This window comes from Trematomus bernacchii, unplaced genomic scaffold, assembly GCF_902827165.1.
Source record: "Trematomus bernacchii unplaced genomic scaffold, fTreBer1.1, whole genome shotgun sequence".
Taxonomy (NCBI): domain Eukaryota; kingdom Metazoa; phylum Chordata; class Actinopteri; order Perciformes; family Nototheniidae; genus Trematomus; species Trematomus bernacchii.
Window position 1 is genome coordinate 125001 of NW_022987579.1, and position 16216 is coordinate 141216.

The 16216-nt window shown below is 41.0% G+C and overlaps 2 protein-coding genes across 4 annotated transcripts in view; one reads left to right on the forward strand and one right to left on the reverse strand.

The window, feature by feature from the left end:
- The window catches only part of immp2l (inner mitochondrial membrane peptidase subunit 2), a 111618-nt gene that overhangs the window by 13329 nt on the left and 82073 nt on the right, over window positions 1-16216 (reverse strand). The window lies entirely within an intron of this gene.
- Window positions 1-16216, forward strand: part of LOC117479883 (leucine-rich repeat neuronal protein 3-like) — a 21039-nt gene that overhangs the window by 541 nt on the left and 4282 nt on the right. The window lies entirely within an intron of this gene.

Genomic DNA, 16216 nt, shown 5'->3' on the forward strand with positions numbered 1-16216 from the left:
TTGTTCGAGAGGTGTTTGAGTCTCGTCAGTGTCACTCCACAGGTTCATCCCCTGAAGTCAGAGAACGGCAGACCTGATGAAGCAGTTATTTTCCCCCCGTTTGTGTGAGTGTGAGTGTGAGTGTGTGTGTGTGAGTGTGTGTGTCATGAGATTCAGGGACATGCAACAAAGCTTTAAAACACATTAATATGCGACGTGTTCCCTGAGAAAACGCTAACGAGGTGACGGCGTTTGAGCTTCACGTTTCAGACTGACGGAGACAACATGAGTCAGTTTATCGCAGCATCAGGACTAAAACCACCAGACTCAGAGACAGTTTCACCCCACAGGCCATACGACTGCTAAACACCTGAACTCTGTGAAGACCATCCATAAACATTCATCTGTTTGCAACTTACAAATCTAATATATCATATTCCAATTACTTGTATATCGACTCTTCTTGCACTATTTCCATTCTATTTCTATTTACTTGCACTCTTGTATCTGTGTTATTGTGTTGCTCTGTGGGAGGAGCCTGTGACCTCAGATTTTCATTGATATATCCAGACTGTCGCTCTGCACGTATGACAATAAAAGCCTTGAATCTTGAAGTGTGCAGGTCACAGGCTGCAGGGCGACATCACTTCCTGCCTAATTGACCAGAACCTCCCTCTCTCATAATTAACAGCAGTGCACTAAGCGCCTCTTTTATATTGAAATCCAGACCCGGCTAAACGGGGGTCAAGTAAGAAGGGAGGGAGCGTCTTTCTGTCTCCCTTCAACACACATCATGTCCTCTCAATTTAACATATAATCATTTATATATTTTTTATAATTTATTTTTTATTAGTCAATTTATTGAACGTGTTAGAAACAAAAACAATAATAATAATAATTAATAAAAAGTTTCTGTCTTGTTCAAAAGGGTTCAAGAAGAATCTTTTCTGGTCCGTACATTTTTCATGAAAATAAAGGTTCAGGTCATCAACATCCGTGAGATTTGATAACGCAGTATATGCTCCGACCGTCCACACTCACAACAACGGCCTACAGACATAAATAAAGCAGCGACTGTATTCACCATGACACAGGCAGTCTGTGGTTTGTACTTGTTTAACTTGTGTCTAGTTTCTGAACACATATGAGGAGCTGTGAGCTCTGAGTGCTAACAGCTAACGGCTGCTGTTGGTTTTCTGTGGTTCTCATTGAAGATGACGTCACGGCTCCGCCTACACTGCGTTACTATAGTTACTGCCCCAGTTCCTAAACTGTAATGGAAACGCAGCATAAAGTGAGCCTAACTATACCGTACTAAGCCGTGCGAGGCCCTGCAGTGGAAATGCGCCATTAGTGTCCTGCTGGGTTTAAGTCTTTCTCTTCTTTTAAAGCCACAGATAATTTATGAAATCTCAAGTATTTCATGTTAAACTGAAGCTATTGTACTCTGAGACTAAAGTTATACTCACTCTGGATGGCATTAACTTGGCCTCCAGCGAAACCGTAAGGAGTTTTGTCGCTATCTTTCCTCCGAATGAATCCTTTAACTCCAATATAAAACACATCTCAAGAACTGTCTTCTTTTATCTACATAACATTGCAACAATCAGGTACATCCTACCTCAAAACCAGGCAGAAACACGAGTCCATGCATTTATTACTCCAAGGCTGGATTCATGTCATTTCTTATCATCAGGCAGTACCATAACGTCTCTTTGAGTTGATCCAAAATGCTGTAACTAAAGTAGATATTAATCTGAACTGGCTACCTATCAAATACAGTTCCCAGAATGCAGCAGGGTTATTAGTGGTATTTGGGGTTTACAAGAGACCATAGATTTATTTGTCGGGGTCAAACATCTAATTTAACTCGTAATAAACAGGTTATTTTATTGCTCAATCTTAAACACAGTGTTCTGCCTTCTCTCCTAAGCGTTTCACAGACGTCCAGCCAAAAGAAATCCACTTTAATGGAGGTCAACAAGAAGCAGGAACACTGAAGGAGAAACTAACGCTTTGTGGTTCTTGCACTTTAGTTGAGTATTTCTATTTTTAGCTACTCTATCTTTCTACTTCACTGCATGTTATAGATTGAACCCAACAGCATGGACATGTACATACATCAATACAAGTAGAGACACTACATACTGATATACACCTGAACATCAGCAGGAGAGGACTCTTTAAAGTAGAGACACTACATACTGATATACACCTGAACATCAGCAGGAGAGGACTCTTTAAAGTAGAGACACTACATACTGATATACACCTGAACACCAGCAGGAGAGGACTCTTTAAAGTAGAGACACTACATACTGATATACACCTGAACACCAGCAGGAGAGGACTCTTTAAAGTAGAGACACTACATACTGATATACACCTGAACACCAGCAGGAGAGGACTCTTTAAAGTAGAGACACTACATACTGATATACACCTGAACATCAGCAGGAGAGGACTCTTTAAAGTAGAGACACTACATACTGATATACACCTGAACATCAGCAGGAGAGGACTCTTTAAAGTAGAGACACTACATACTGATATACACCTGAACATCAGCAGGAGAGGACTCTTTAAAGTAGAGACACTACATACTGATATACACCTGAACATCAGCAGGAGAGGACTCTTTAAGTAGAGACACTGCATACTGATATACACCTGAACTCAGCAGGAGAGGACTCTTTAAAAGTAGAGACACACATACTGATATACACATGAACATCAGCAGGAGAGGACTCTTTAAAGTAGAGACACTACATACTGATATACACCTGAACATCAGCAGGAGAGGACTCTTTAAAGTAGAGACACTACATACTGATATACACCTGAACATCAACAGGAGAGGACTCTTTAAAGTAGAGACACTACATACTGATATACACCTGAACATCAGCAGGAGAGGACTCTTTAAAGTAGAGACACTACATACTGATATACACCTGAACATCAGCAGGAGAGGACTCTTTAAAGTAGAGACACTACATACTGATATACACCTGAACATCAGCAGGAGAGGACTCTTTAAAGTAGAGACACTACATACTGATATACACCTGAACATCAGCAGGAGAGGACTCTTTAAAGCAGAGACACTACATACTGATATACACCTGAACATCAGCAGGAGAGGACTCTTTAAAGTAGAGACACTACATACTGATATACACCTGAACATCAGCTGGAGAGGACTCTTTAAAGTAGAGACACTACATACTGATATACACCTGAACATCAGCAGGAGAGGACTCTTTAAAGTAGAGACACTACATACTGATATACACTGAACATCAGCAGGAGAGGACTCTTTAAAGTAGAGACACTACATACTGATATACACCTGAACATCAGCAGGAGAGGACTCTTTAAAGTAGAGTCACTACATACTGATATACACCTGAACATCAGCAGGAGAGGGACTCTTTAAAGTAGAGACACTACATACTGATACACACCTGAACATCAGCAGGAGAGGACTCTTTAAAGTAGAGACACTACATACTGATACACACCTGAACATCAGCAGGAGAGGACTCTTTAAGTAGAGACACTACATACTGATATACACCTGAACATCAGCAGGAGAGGACTCTTTAAAGTAGAGACACTACATACTGATATACACCTGAACACCAGCAGGAGAGGACTCTTTAAAGTAGAGACACTACATACTGATATACACCTGAACACCAGCAGGAGAGGACTCTTTAAAGTAGAGACACTACATACTGATATACACCTGAACACCAGCAGGAGAGGACTCTTTAAAGTAGAGACACTACATACTGATATACACCTGAACATCAGCAGGAGAGGACTCTTTAAGTAGAGACACTACATACTGATATACACCTGAACATCAGCAGGAGAGGACTCTTTAAAGTAGAGACACTACATACTGATATACACCTGAACATCAGCAGGAGAGGACTCTTTAAAGTAGAGACACTACATACTGATATACACCTGAACATCAGCAGGAGAGGACTCTTTAAAGTAGAGACACTACATACTGATATACACTGAACATCAGCAGGAGAGGACTCTTTAAAGTAGAGACACTACATACTGATATACACCTGAACATCAGCAGGAGAGGACTCTTTAAAGTAGAGACACTACATACTGATATACACCTGAACATCAACAGGAGAGGACTCTTTAAAGTAGAGACACTACATACTGATATACACCTGAACATCAGCAGGAGAGGACTCTTTAAAGTAGAGACACTACATACTGATACACACCTGAACATCAGCAGGAGAGGACTCTTTAAAGTAGAGACACTACATACTGATATACACCTGAACATCAGCAGGAGAGGGACTCTTTAAAGTAGAGACACTACATACTGATACACACCTGAACATCAGCAGGAGAGAACTCTTTAAAGTAGAGACACTACATACTGATACACACCTGAACATCAGCAGGAGAGGACTCTTTAAAGTAGAGACACTACATACTGATATACACCTGAACATCAGCAGGAGAGGACTCTTTAAAGTAGAGACACTACATACTGATATACACCTGAACATCAGCAGGAGAGGACTCTTTAAAGTAGAGACACTACATACTGATATACACCTGAATATCAGCAGGAGAGGACTCTTTAAGTAGAGACACTACATACTGATATACACCTGAACATCAGCAGGAGAGGACTCTTTAAAGTAGAGACACTACACACTGATATACACCTGAACATCAGCAGGAGAGGAACTCTTTAAAGTAGAGACACTAGATACTGATATACACCTGAACATCAGCAGGAGAGGACTCTTTAAAGTAGAGACACTACATACTGATATACACCTGAACATCAGCAGGAGAGGACTCTTTAAAGTAGAGACACTACATACTGATATACACCTGAACATCAGCAGGAGAGGACTCTTTAAAGTAGAGACACTACATAGTGATATACACCTGAACATCAGCAGGAGAGGACTCTTTAAAGTAGAGACACTACACACTGATATACACCTGAACATCAGCAGGAGAGGACTCTTTAAAAGTAGAGACACTACATACTGATATACACCTGAACATCAGCAGGAGAGGACTCTTTAAAGTAGAGACACTACATACTGATATACACCTGAACATCAGCAGGAGAGGACTCTTTAAAGTAGAGACACTACATACTGATATACACCTATTCATATGATTTTATTTCAAAACAGCAATATTCCTTTGTTTCTTCATTGGATGCTTGAGGGAGAATATCTTGAAAAACTAATATAGTTTGTAATAAATGTTGATAGAAAAACATTTGTCAGATACATTAAGATTTATGCGTGGCTTCATATTATTATGGGAGTGCTCAGAAATGGAATTAGACCTTAACTGTAAACTGTCTCTCTGCATGGTGTGACTTTTGGATCAGTATATCGCCAAGTGCTTTATTTCAGACATCAATATGATGGATAATGCTCAACAACAGCTTGCGGTGTTAATCCACTCTAATCCGTTTTAAGAGCTCTTCTTAAACATTCTGGTGTTTGTTTTTAATTTCTTTAGACCCTAGAAATTCAATTCAAAGCCAGACTGATGTATCTGTTGGACGTTTCAAAGGCCAGAGGCAGAAATAGAGACATTATCATGATAACAGAATCACCTAAATCCTGCTGCAATAATCAAACAGCACCAATAAAACAACTTGGTTTCCCGTCTGATTCAAATAAAGACATTTAGATGGAAAATATAAACTGCCATTGATGAAAAATAGGGCAAAATCTCATGTTGGTGATGTTAAATAAACGATCTGGTGTTTTTCAAGAACAGGAACAGTAGTTAGATAGATAGAACTGGAGGGATGAACCCTCTGTAGTGGTCTCACATGCAGAGCACACAGCACACAGTGAAATGTGTTCTCTGCTTTTAACCCATTCTAGTACCAGGAGTCTAGTACCAGGAGCAGTGGGCAGCTATTGTACAGCGCCCGGGGAGCAATGGGAGTGAGGGGGGAAGGGGGATGTCCGGTGCCTTGCTCAAGGGCACCACGGCAGGGCAGGAGGTGAACTGGGACCTCTCCAAGTAGAAGTCCACACTCCATATTTTAGGTCTGGTCGGGGACTTGAACCGGCGACCCTACGGCTCAGAGTCCAAGCCCCTACTGACTGAGCACTGCCACTGTTTACTGTTGAGTAAACGTACAAATAAACAAGCTAACTTTTAATGTCCATGTTATAGAGAAGGAATGAGTTCTAAAATCGGAAATCAGTCAGCATTTCATCACTTCCTGTCCCCTGGTCTGGAAGTCAATGGTTGTTTGAATGTGTTTTTGACTGTTAACCTGAAATAAGGTCTGTGGTTGATTCTACAACGTAAAATACGTCAGTAAATACCCCACTGGTGAATTGAAAAACAGCGGTTGCTAACAAGTGTCTAACATTAGCCGCCTTTAGCTTAGCGGTGGTGACGTGAAGTCATGTGACCGTGCTATAGTTCCTTTATAGCCCAACATTAGCCACCTTTAGCTTAGCGGTGGTGACGTGAAGTCATGTGACCGTGCTATAGTTCCTTTATAGCCCAACATTAGCCTCCTTTAGCTTAGCGGTGGTGACGTGAAGTCATGTGACCGTGCTGTAGTTCCTTCATAGCCCAACATTAGCCACCTTTAGCTTAGCGATGGTGAGGTGAAGTCATGTGACTGTGCTGTAGTTCCTTTATAGCCCAACATTAGCCACCTTTAGCTTAGCGGTGGTGACGTGAAGTCATGTGACCGTGCTATAGTTCCTTTATAGCCCAACATTAGCCACCTTTAGCTTAGCGGTGGTGACGTGAAGTCATGTGACCGTGCTATAGTTCCTTTATAGCCCAACATTAGCCTCCTTTAGCTTAGCGGTGGTGACGTGAAGTCATGTGACCGTGCTGTAGTTCCTTTATAGCCCAACATTAGCCACCTTTAGCTTAGCGATGGTGAGGTGAAGTCATGTGACTGTGCTGTAGTTCCTTTATAGCCCAACATTAGCCACCTTTAGCTTAGCGGTGTTGACGTGAAGTCATGTGACCGTGCTGTAGTTCCTTTATAGCCCAACATTCGTATATCTAAATACTTTTAAATTGAAGTGTCCTATCTGAAATTGGCTTAAAATGAAGCTCCGTGTGTCAGAGTGGATATAAAACACACACACTGAACACACAGATGAGAGCAGATCTTAACATGTATAAAGCGACACACAGAGAGGTCACGCCGTTAAACTGTGTGTGTTCTGTAAGTGTGTGTGCGTGTGTTAACACCCTATACTGTAAATGTGTGTGAAGGTAATTAACATTAGCTGGGCTGAAGATTAACGTGCGTCTCGTGGGATGTGGAGGCTAGGTCTGAATGCTAATGCTGCAATGCTAACAAGGAGTGTGTGTGTGTGTGTGTGCGTGCGTGTGCGTGTGCGTGCGTGCGTGTGTGTCACATGGAAGCGGTTTAATGGTTAATCAATGGCGGATGGAGGCAGGATTAAAGGAGGAAATGTTGATTTTATCTCCATGTTTTAGCGACATTGTCCTTCCAGTTTCATGCTAATGACACACAGGGGAAATCAATCAGAGAGGCAGGAAGTGATTCTGCTGCAAACTACAGCTGTTAATGATTGTAATCAATCGAATGATTTTGTATAATATGTTTGTATGGATCCAAGGTGAAAAGCGAATCCCTTTTAGCTCGTTTTTCCCCTTTTATTTACAGGCCGTACTGCAAAGATCACCTTTATGCAGTGGTGCAACATAATTAACATTTACAAGTACTTCACTTTCATCTAAATAAGATTTAATTTAGTACATTTGATCAAGTACTGTACCTACTGTAAGATACTTGAGTATTTCCAATTCCTTCTACTTCATACTGCTATAATTTAGAGGCCAATATTGTCCTTTTTCACTCGACTGGTTAGCAAGCCATTGTTCATGAGTTAAACATATTTGTATGAATGAATGATGAGTATCTAAAGAGTATCTATAGAACACACAATACACACTTTATTAGGTACCCCTGTTCAACTGCTCGTTAATATCTAATCAGCCAATCACATGGCAGTAAATCAATACATTAAAGTGGACCTATCATGCTATATTTGAATAATAAAGTGTAGGGCCATACCTATATAAGGCATATTTATACTTTTTTTTTTTCAAAATACCAAACAGATCATGCATTTTAGCCATGCCTCATTTTGCTCAATTTGACATTTTTTAGCTCTGTTTTTGCAAGGGCAGATTCAGTGAGAACAGCACCATCTACTGGCCTGGCATATGTACTACAGCGTCTCCAGCGCTTTCGAACGGCAATGGCCGTGGCTGTCTCCTCCTGATTGGTGGAGTTGGCCCAATAGCCGTAGCGCCACCGTCCTGACGTCAGGACAGTGTTCAAATCTGGATCAGTTTTTATCAGATCCGTTGCAGCCCCTTTTTTTAGAGATTTGGGTATGGAGGAAAATAGAGAGGGTTGTGTTTTCTGACACTTGGTGAGTTCCCTGGAACACCGGGGACACATATTCATGTAGAAAAGACGTACACAAGTGCATTTTGCATGATAGGTCCCCTTTAAGTCAAACTTTGAAGTTGCACGAGGAATTTTTAAAAATGTGTTTCCTAACTGCTTTCAGTGAGCAGATGGACTGTACACATATATTTATTTCTGTCAATATCTTCTAAAGTCTTTAATTCAGAAGCAGACGAGACAAACAGAGAGACGAGACAAAGACAAACAGAGAGACGAGACAAAGACAAACAGAGAAATCCAGAAACAAAGAGCGCAGATGGAGGGCGGACTCACAACAGTTTAAATCCAGAAGGATGACATGAAGACATGATTATTCACTTCATTAAATTATCAAGAGGTTTTTATTTATTAGAATCACAGCTTTGTTCCTTTGTTTACTTTCTGGAACACTCGCGCTCCTATTGGCTGGCGCTCTAACACAGGGGACATCTCTAAGCGGTTGACCAATCACAACAGAGCCGGCCAGTTAACCAATCAGAGCAGACTGGGCTCTGGTTTCAGACAGAGGGTGAAAAGAGGTGCTGCAGCACAGACAGTATGAGAAAAATAAAGAGCTTTTTGAACATTAAAGCATGGAGACATGTAGAGACACTACATACTGATATACACCTGAACATCAGCAGGAGAGGACTCTTTAAAGTAGAGACACTACATACTGATATACACCTGAAACATCAGCAGGAAGAGGACTCTTTAAAGTAGAGCCACTACATACTGATATACACCTGAACATCAGCAGGAGAGGACTCTTTAAAGTAGAGACATACATACTGATATACACCTGAACCTCAGCAGGAGAGGACTCTTTAAAGTAGAGACACTACAATACTGATATACACCTCGAACATCAGCAGGAGAGGACTCTTTAAAGTAGAGACACTAGATACTGATATACACTGAAACATCAGCAGGAGAGGACTCTTTAAAGTAGAGACACACTACATACTGATATACACCTGAACATCAGCAGGAGAGGACTCTTAAAGTGGAAGACACTACATACTGATATACACCTGAACATCAGCAGGAGAGGACTCTTTAAAGTAGAGACACTACATACTGATATACACCTGAACATCAGCAGGAGAGGACTCTTTAAAGTGGAGACACTACATACTGATATACACCTGAACATCAGCAGGAGAGGACTCTTTAAAGTAGAGACACTACATACTGATATACACCTGAACATCAACAGGAGAGGACTCTTTAAAGTAGAGACACTACATACTGATATACACCTGAACATCAGCAGGAAGGACTCTTTAAAGTAGAGACACACATACTGATATACCCTGAACATCAACAGGAGAGGACTCTTTAAAGTAGAGACACTACATACTGATATACACCTGAACATCAGCAGAGAGGACTCTTTAAAGTAGAGACCTACATACTGATATACACCTGAACATCAGCAGGAGAGGACTCTTTAAAGTAGAGACACTACATACTGATATACACCTGAACATCAGCAGGAGAGGACTCTTTAAAGTAGAGACACTACATACTGATACACCTGAACATCAGCAGGAGAGGACTCTTTAAAGTAGAGACACTACATACTGATATACACCTGAACAATCAGCAGGAGAGGGACTCTTTAAAGTAGAGACACTACGTACTGATATACACCTGAACATCAAGAAGGAGAGGACTCTTTAAAGTAGCGACACTACATACTGATACACACCCGGAATCATCAGCAGGAGGAGGACTCTTTAAAGTAAGATGACACTACATACTGACTATACCACCTGAACATCAGCAGGAGCAGGGACTCTTTAAAGTAGAGACACTACAGTACTGACTTAACACCTGAAACATCAGCAGAGGAGGGAAGACCTGAGGTAGCGCTTTAAAGTAGAGACAGTGCTACATACTGATACACACCTGAAACATCAGGTCAGGAGATGGACTCTTTAAAAGATAAGACAAGGGACACTACATATGATATACACACCTGAACATCAGCAGAGTCAGGGACTCTTTAAAGTAGAGACCACCTACATACTGTATATCACCAGCTGGGAACATCAGCAGGAGAGGACTCTTTAAAGTAGAGACACTACATACTGATATACACCTGAACATCAGCAGAAGGACTCTTTAAAGTAGAGACACTACATACTGATATACACCTGAACATCAGCAGGAGAGGACTCTTTAAAGTAGAGACACTACATACTGATATACACCTGAACATCAGCAGGAGAGGACTCTTTAAAGTAGAGACACTACATACTGATACACACCTGAACATCAGCAGGAGAGGACTCTTTAAAGTAGAGACACTACATACTGATATTCACCTGAACATCAGCAGGAGAGGACTCTTTAAAGTAGAGACACTACATACTGATATACACCTGAACATCAGTAGGAGAGGACTCTTTAAAGTAGAGACACTACATACTGAGTCTCTGTGTGTCTGTGTGTGTCTCTCTCTCTGTGTGTGTGTGTGTGGTGTGTGTGTGTGTGTGTGTGTCTGTGTGTGTGTGTGTGGCTGTGTGTGTATCTCTGTGTGTGTGTGTGTGTGTATCTGTGTGTGTGTGTGTATCTGTGTCTGTATCTGTGTGTGTGTGTATCTGTGTGTGTGTGTATCTGTATCTGTGTGTGTATGTGTGTGTGTGTATCTGTGTGTGTGTGTATCTGTGTGTGTGTGTGTGTATCTCTGTGTGTGTGTGTGTGTATCTGTGTGTGTGTGTGTGCAGATATGTAATGCTTTGACGTCATTCCTCTCCTCTTAATTCCTCTCACGCTGAGCTGCAGCTGCACTGGGGAAAATCTTCCTCTCTGTTCTTTATTTCGTTTCTAATCAGAACCTCTTTCTCTCTTTTTGTAACGCAGTTCAGGATCAACATGTTCCGTCAGGAGAGCGAGGAAACACCCGAGAGACGAGTTTCACTTCATTTCCTCAGAGTCATTTAATGGATGCAAAGCTGACTCATGTTGGGTTTTAATAAATATGTGTAGGAACAAGTGCTGTGATTACAGTCGAGTTTAAAACCGAGCGGTGTCTTTACTCCAAGCTCAACATTTGGGATATTTCAAAGTTATTTTGCTTTAAAGAAAAGTCTCTTTCTGAAATATTGCTTATCCAATGGAGGTCGCTGCTAGCTTTTCTGTGTTAAAGGTCCCATGTCATGGCCATTTCTACTGATCATAATTCCATTGTTGAGGTCTACTAGAATAGATTTACATTGTGCAATGTTCCAAACTCACATTGGTTTCTCATACAGCATCTCTGTATAGTATGTGTATTCACTCTCTGTCCTAAACGTCTTGTTGGAGCTCCTGCCCCCCCCCTCCCTGTGAGCCCAGTGTGCTCTGATTGGTCAGGATGTTGCGAGGCTCGCTGCTCAATGATCTGGCTTACTGGTGTGGTTTCCGGGTCGGCGAGACAGCGGGACAGCGCGAAACTCATCCTGAGCACACACAAACACTCACAGCCGAAGTCAAAACAATAAGTGTGGCTTGATATTGAGTAACGGACCGTCCACACAGCAGCGTTAAAAAATCTTGAAACGCTTCTGCCCATTCACTTTGAATGGGGTAACGTCACTTTGCCTCACTTTTCGCCGAACTGCATTGTGGGAAGCAGAGCGGAGATTTCAGGATTTTCAGGATTCAAAGTTGAGCAATGTTCAACTTTTGAAGCTGAGGTGGAAGCGTCAGCCAATCAAATCCCGTTTATGCAAATCTGACCGTTCAAGCTCTAGCCAATCAAACGGCGTGTATGCTGGGAGAGAATATCATTTCCTCATATTCCAAAACATGGAGGAGAAATTAGCGGTAGGGAATCACCCGGTGCTTTATGACCAGTCCCTATTCACCTACCGGGATACAAACCGGAGGAGCCAGGCATGGAGGGAGGTGGCAGAGACAGTGGTAGGTTTTCTCCTGTTTGGGGAGTTTATATCCAGTTTACTTCGTATGTCGGGGGCGGGAGATTCATGTGATTGGTTGTTGGTGCCTTGCTCGCAAAAAATCCCCAAGCTTCAGATACGCCCACCTCCTAGATTTTTTTAACGCTGCTGTGTGGACGCTCCGTAAGAAAAAGGTTTATAACGCTGTGAGAATGGGTCTGCAGAGAGCATTTCTCCGCCATCCCAACTCGTCTATTACCAGCGTTCAGGGAGCTCTATGCAAGTCAATGGGACTCCCTGTTAGTTGAACATTTACGCTAAAGGTCCCCACCCCTCCTGGTGTGTGAGGAGCTCTGCGGATTGGTCCATTTTGGTTCTGGGAGTAAACAATGGAAAAAGAGAAATGTCCAACGAGGCGTTCTGGGGCAGCATAGACAGGTCTTCTCTGTGTTAGAGTTTTACCCGCTACAGGGTGTACTTTGAGGGTTTGTGACTCTGCAGACCGTTTACATGCAGAAGCTACAGAACACAAGGGGACGGGTAATAACCAGAAAAGCATGACATGGGACCTTTAAAACCTATTAAAGTGAACATTTAAACACTTATTTACTCAAGTACACATCTGAGTATTTTCATTTTACATTTGTATGTTTTTTACTTTTTTACAACACTACATTCATTTTACAGATAGTTACTTTAGTCATTCAAATCTTCTCACACAAAACTTAGGGAACACTTTTAAAATATGATTAATTTGGTGTAGAAACTAAAACAATGAGTGGGTACATTTTGCTCAGAAGTTTCTTAAATATTTCACAGTTTCTTAAATGTGAAGATTTGGTGCTTCTGCTTTAAAATCTTTAAACATTTCTTGATTTTTTTCTGCAATGATAACTTTGACCCCTAATACTTCAACTACATTTTTCTTATTGTACTTCCTGTTGTCCTTGGGTCAAATTTGACTGAGTTCCCAATGTTTTTATATCCATATTAAGGTAGATTTTTACGTTTTTGACAGAAAAATAACACGTTTGCTTGTATACAATGTTTTCCATGAGAAAAGAAAACATTATGGTTTTGGGTTTTATTCACATTTATAGCATCTGGGGTCAATTTAGTAAAATCATTCAACAGTTTATCAATTTTTTACTCAAAAATAAGGTTTGATTTTGTGTAAATTAGGTGTTTTTTACCATTCATTTTAAAAAGAAGAGTCAAATTTGTGGTAAAAAGTAGGAATAAAGCTGCCCTTAAAAGGTGTTATACAGATTTGGGTGATTATTCATACGTTAAGCTTTATAAATAGTCAAACTGGGACGACACAAGGGTTGTAAACCATTGTAGTTGCAGTACTTTTACCTGAAATGGGGTATTTTTACACTAAGAAAAGGATCTGAATACTTTTTCCACCACTGCTTCTCAAGAACTGTTTATTTAATATCCTATTAGTGTTTTGATCCCCGGACGTGTTCTTCCTGGTGATCCCTCAGTTAAAGTGACAGCATGAATATCAGCTGTGAAGTCGTGCAGATTGACGGGCGCTGTGTATCACCGAGCTTTTGAATAAAACATGGTGCAGAGGGACCACTTTCTGAGACGTCTGCCACATTAGGAGGCAGCCTGCGCTCTCTCTGCTGCAGAGACACATTAATATTTTACATTTTGGGCAGCTTTTAATACTCAGCACTTATAAAGAAGCGCTCCGGCTGCTCTCCGGTCTATCTGCAGGTCGTATAATGCATCACTAAATACTCCTATCAACAACAGGAGGATCTTTCTCTCTGTGTAGAGTCGGGGGGAAAAGTTAATCCCACGGTGAAATCCAGAGCCCCCTTTAAGGGTCACATGGTGAGAATAAGAAGAGCTGATTTGTTAAATCCAGTTTTGACTTCTGACTGGGTTACAGACATATGTTCACAAAAAGAGGAACCACCATATTTGTAATAATAGGCACTGGCTTTAATACAATTTTTAATACTCGATGCTGATTGGTCAATTGGGACATTGCAGAGGTCTGCTATAGATGGGAGTAACACATGCGTCACTTCCGGGTGAAATCACGGCCCCGCCCACTTCTTGGGGGAAAAGATTGGCTGTCCTTTGATTGGTGGTAAATACAGATTCTTTGGCAATGACATTGAATAATTAAGAAAACCGCGCTTTTTTTTTTATCTTCAAGAAGCCCAATGATGATGGTCAGACAGGCAGACTATTGACTTTGTCATTGGAGATCGATGATCTGCGTAGATTTATAGTTGAATTAAAATGAATATGGGATGGATGTGAATCTGCTGGAGGACGGAAGCAGGCTGACACCGAAACTGAGTTTATTTTACTGTCCTTTTTTCTGTAAGAAGTAAAGAAACCATAACTCTGGATGTATTTGTTGTTTGAGGTGAGATATCTGACTCAGCAGCTTTAAGACATGAAGACACTATTATTATTTCCCGCTTCGCTCTAATGCATTATTTTCCCCCTAAAGTGGGCGGGGCTATAATTTCTCCAGGAAGTGTCGTACGTGTTCCCTATTGATTTCAAATAAACTATAAATCTACGCAGATCATCGATCTCTAGTGACATGTTCTAATAGTTTTCCTTTCTGTCAATCATAACTTGGTTTCTTGTAGATAAAAAAAAAGCACGGTTTTCTTAATTTCTTTATGTGATAGCCGAAAATGTACCGCCAATCAAATGACAGCGAATGTTTTTTCCCAAAAGTGGGCGGGCCGTAATTTTCGCCAGGAAGCTATTTTATGCTAGCAGACCGTTGCTTCTGTTATTTCTTCTGATGAGAGAATTATTATTTTTTCCAAGAGTTTTATCATCTCGAGAGGTCAGACAGTGTTCGTTAAAGACGATCAGATACCAGTGCTTTGATATGAACCAGTGATTGGTCAATAAGTAAACTCAAAACATGTCTTTGCCAGTTCCTTAAAGTCCAAGCTGATGTTTTTAAATGTCCACAGTTTTCACATGAATATGATTTAAAATACAAAAATGCAGAAAAACTTCATATTTGCATTAAAGATACTAAACGAAACAGTAGAATACTATTATTCTGTAGATCAACCACACAATAATCAGGCTCTGTTCATTGCCAACTGTTCTTATTTAGTCGTAGAAATAAAATAACGTTGCATGAATTGAACACAAGTGAAACTCCTGTCGTCTCTCCTGCTGTTCTGCATCTGAATCACTGCTGCCAATTATCCTACATTTGTCACTTACAGACGCTCTTATCCCTAAATTCAGACACCAATCTGGAGCTCATCTACATAAATGTGGCTTTTAAGTCTTAAAAAAAACACTTATAAAGTGTCTATGAACAGAGTGAAGTCACTGCAGCCTCTTAGTGTTAAGTAATAAGAGGGAAATGAGCGTGCGTGCATCGTGGAAATAAACAGGAGAAATTGAATTAGCGACGTCTCCAGAGAGAAAGCCTCCACTATTAGACGCTCCATTGAACATCCAGGCTAGCACGCTTCATTAGCACGTCAGTTGTTGTTGATGTTGTGGATGCTATACTGTACACAAACGCGCTGTTTCCGCCTGGCTGGAGAAGCTTTTTTACGTAGCGTTAGCTTCCTTCGGGCGGAGGAGAAAACAAAACACGACCGAGAGAATAATTGACAATGAGGACACGTGAAGGAATAAAAAACAAACAAACTATCTGATTATTTATCGACTGGATGCATTTTAGTTTGTTGTGAAGCTGTTGTCACGCAGCAGCTTGCATTAAACTGTGGTTCACACACAGATGGCTGCAGAGAGAGAGAGAGAGAGAGAGAGAGAGAGAGAGAGAGAGAGAGAGAGAGAGAGAGAGAGAGAGAGAGAGAGAGAGAGAGAGAGA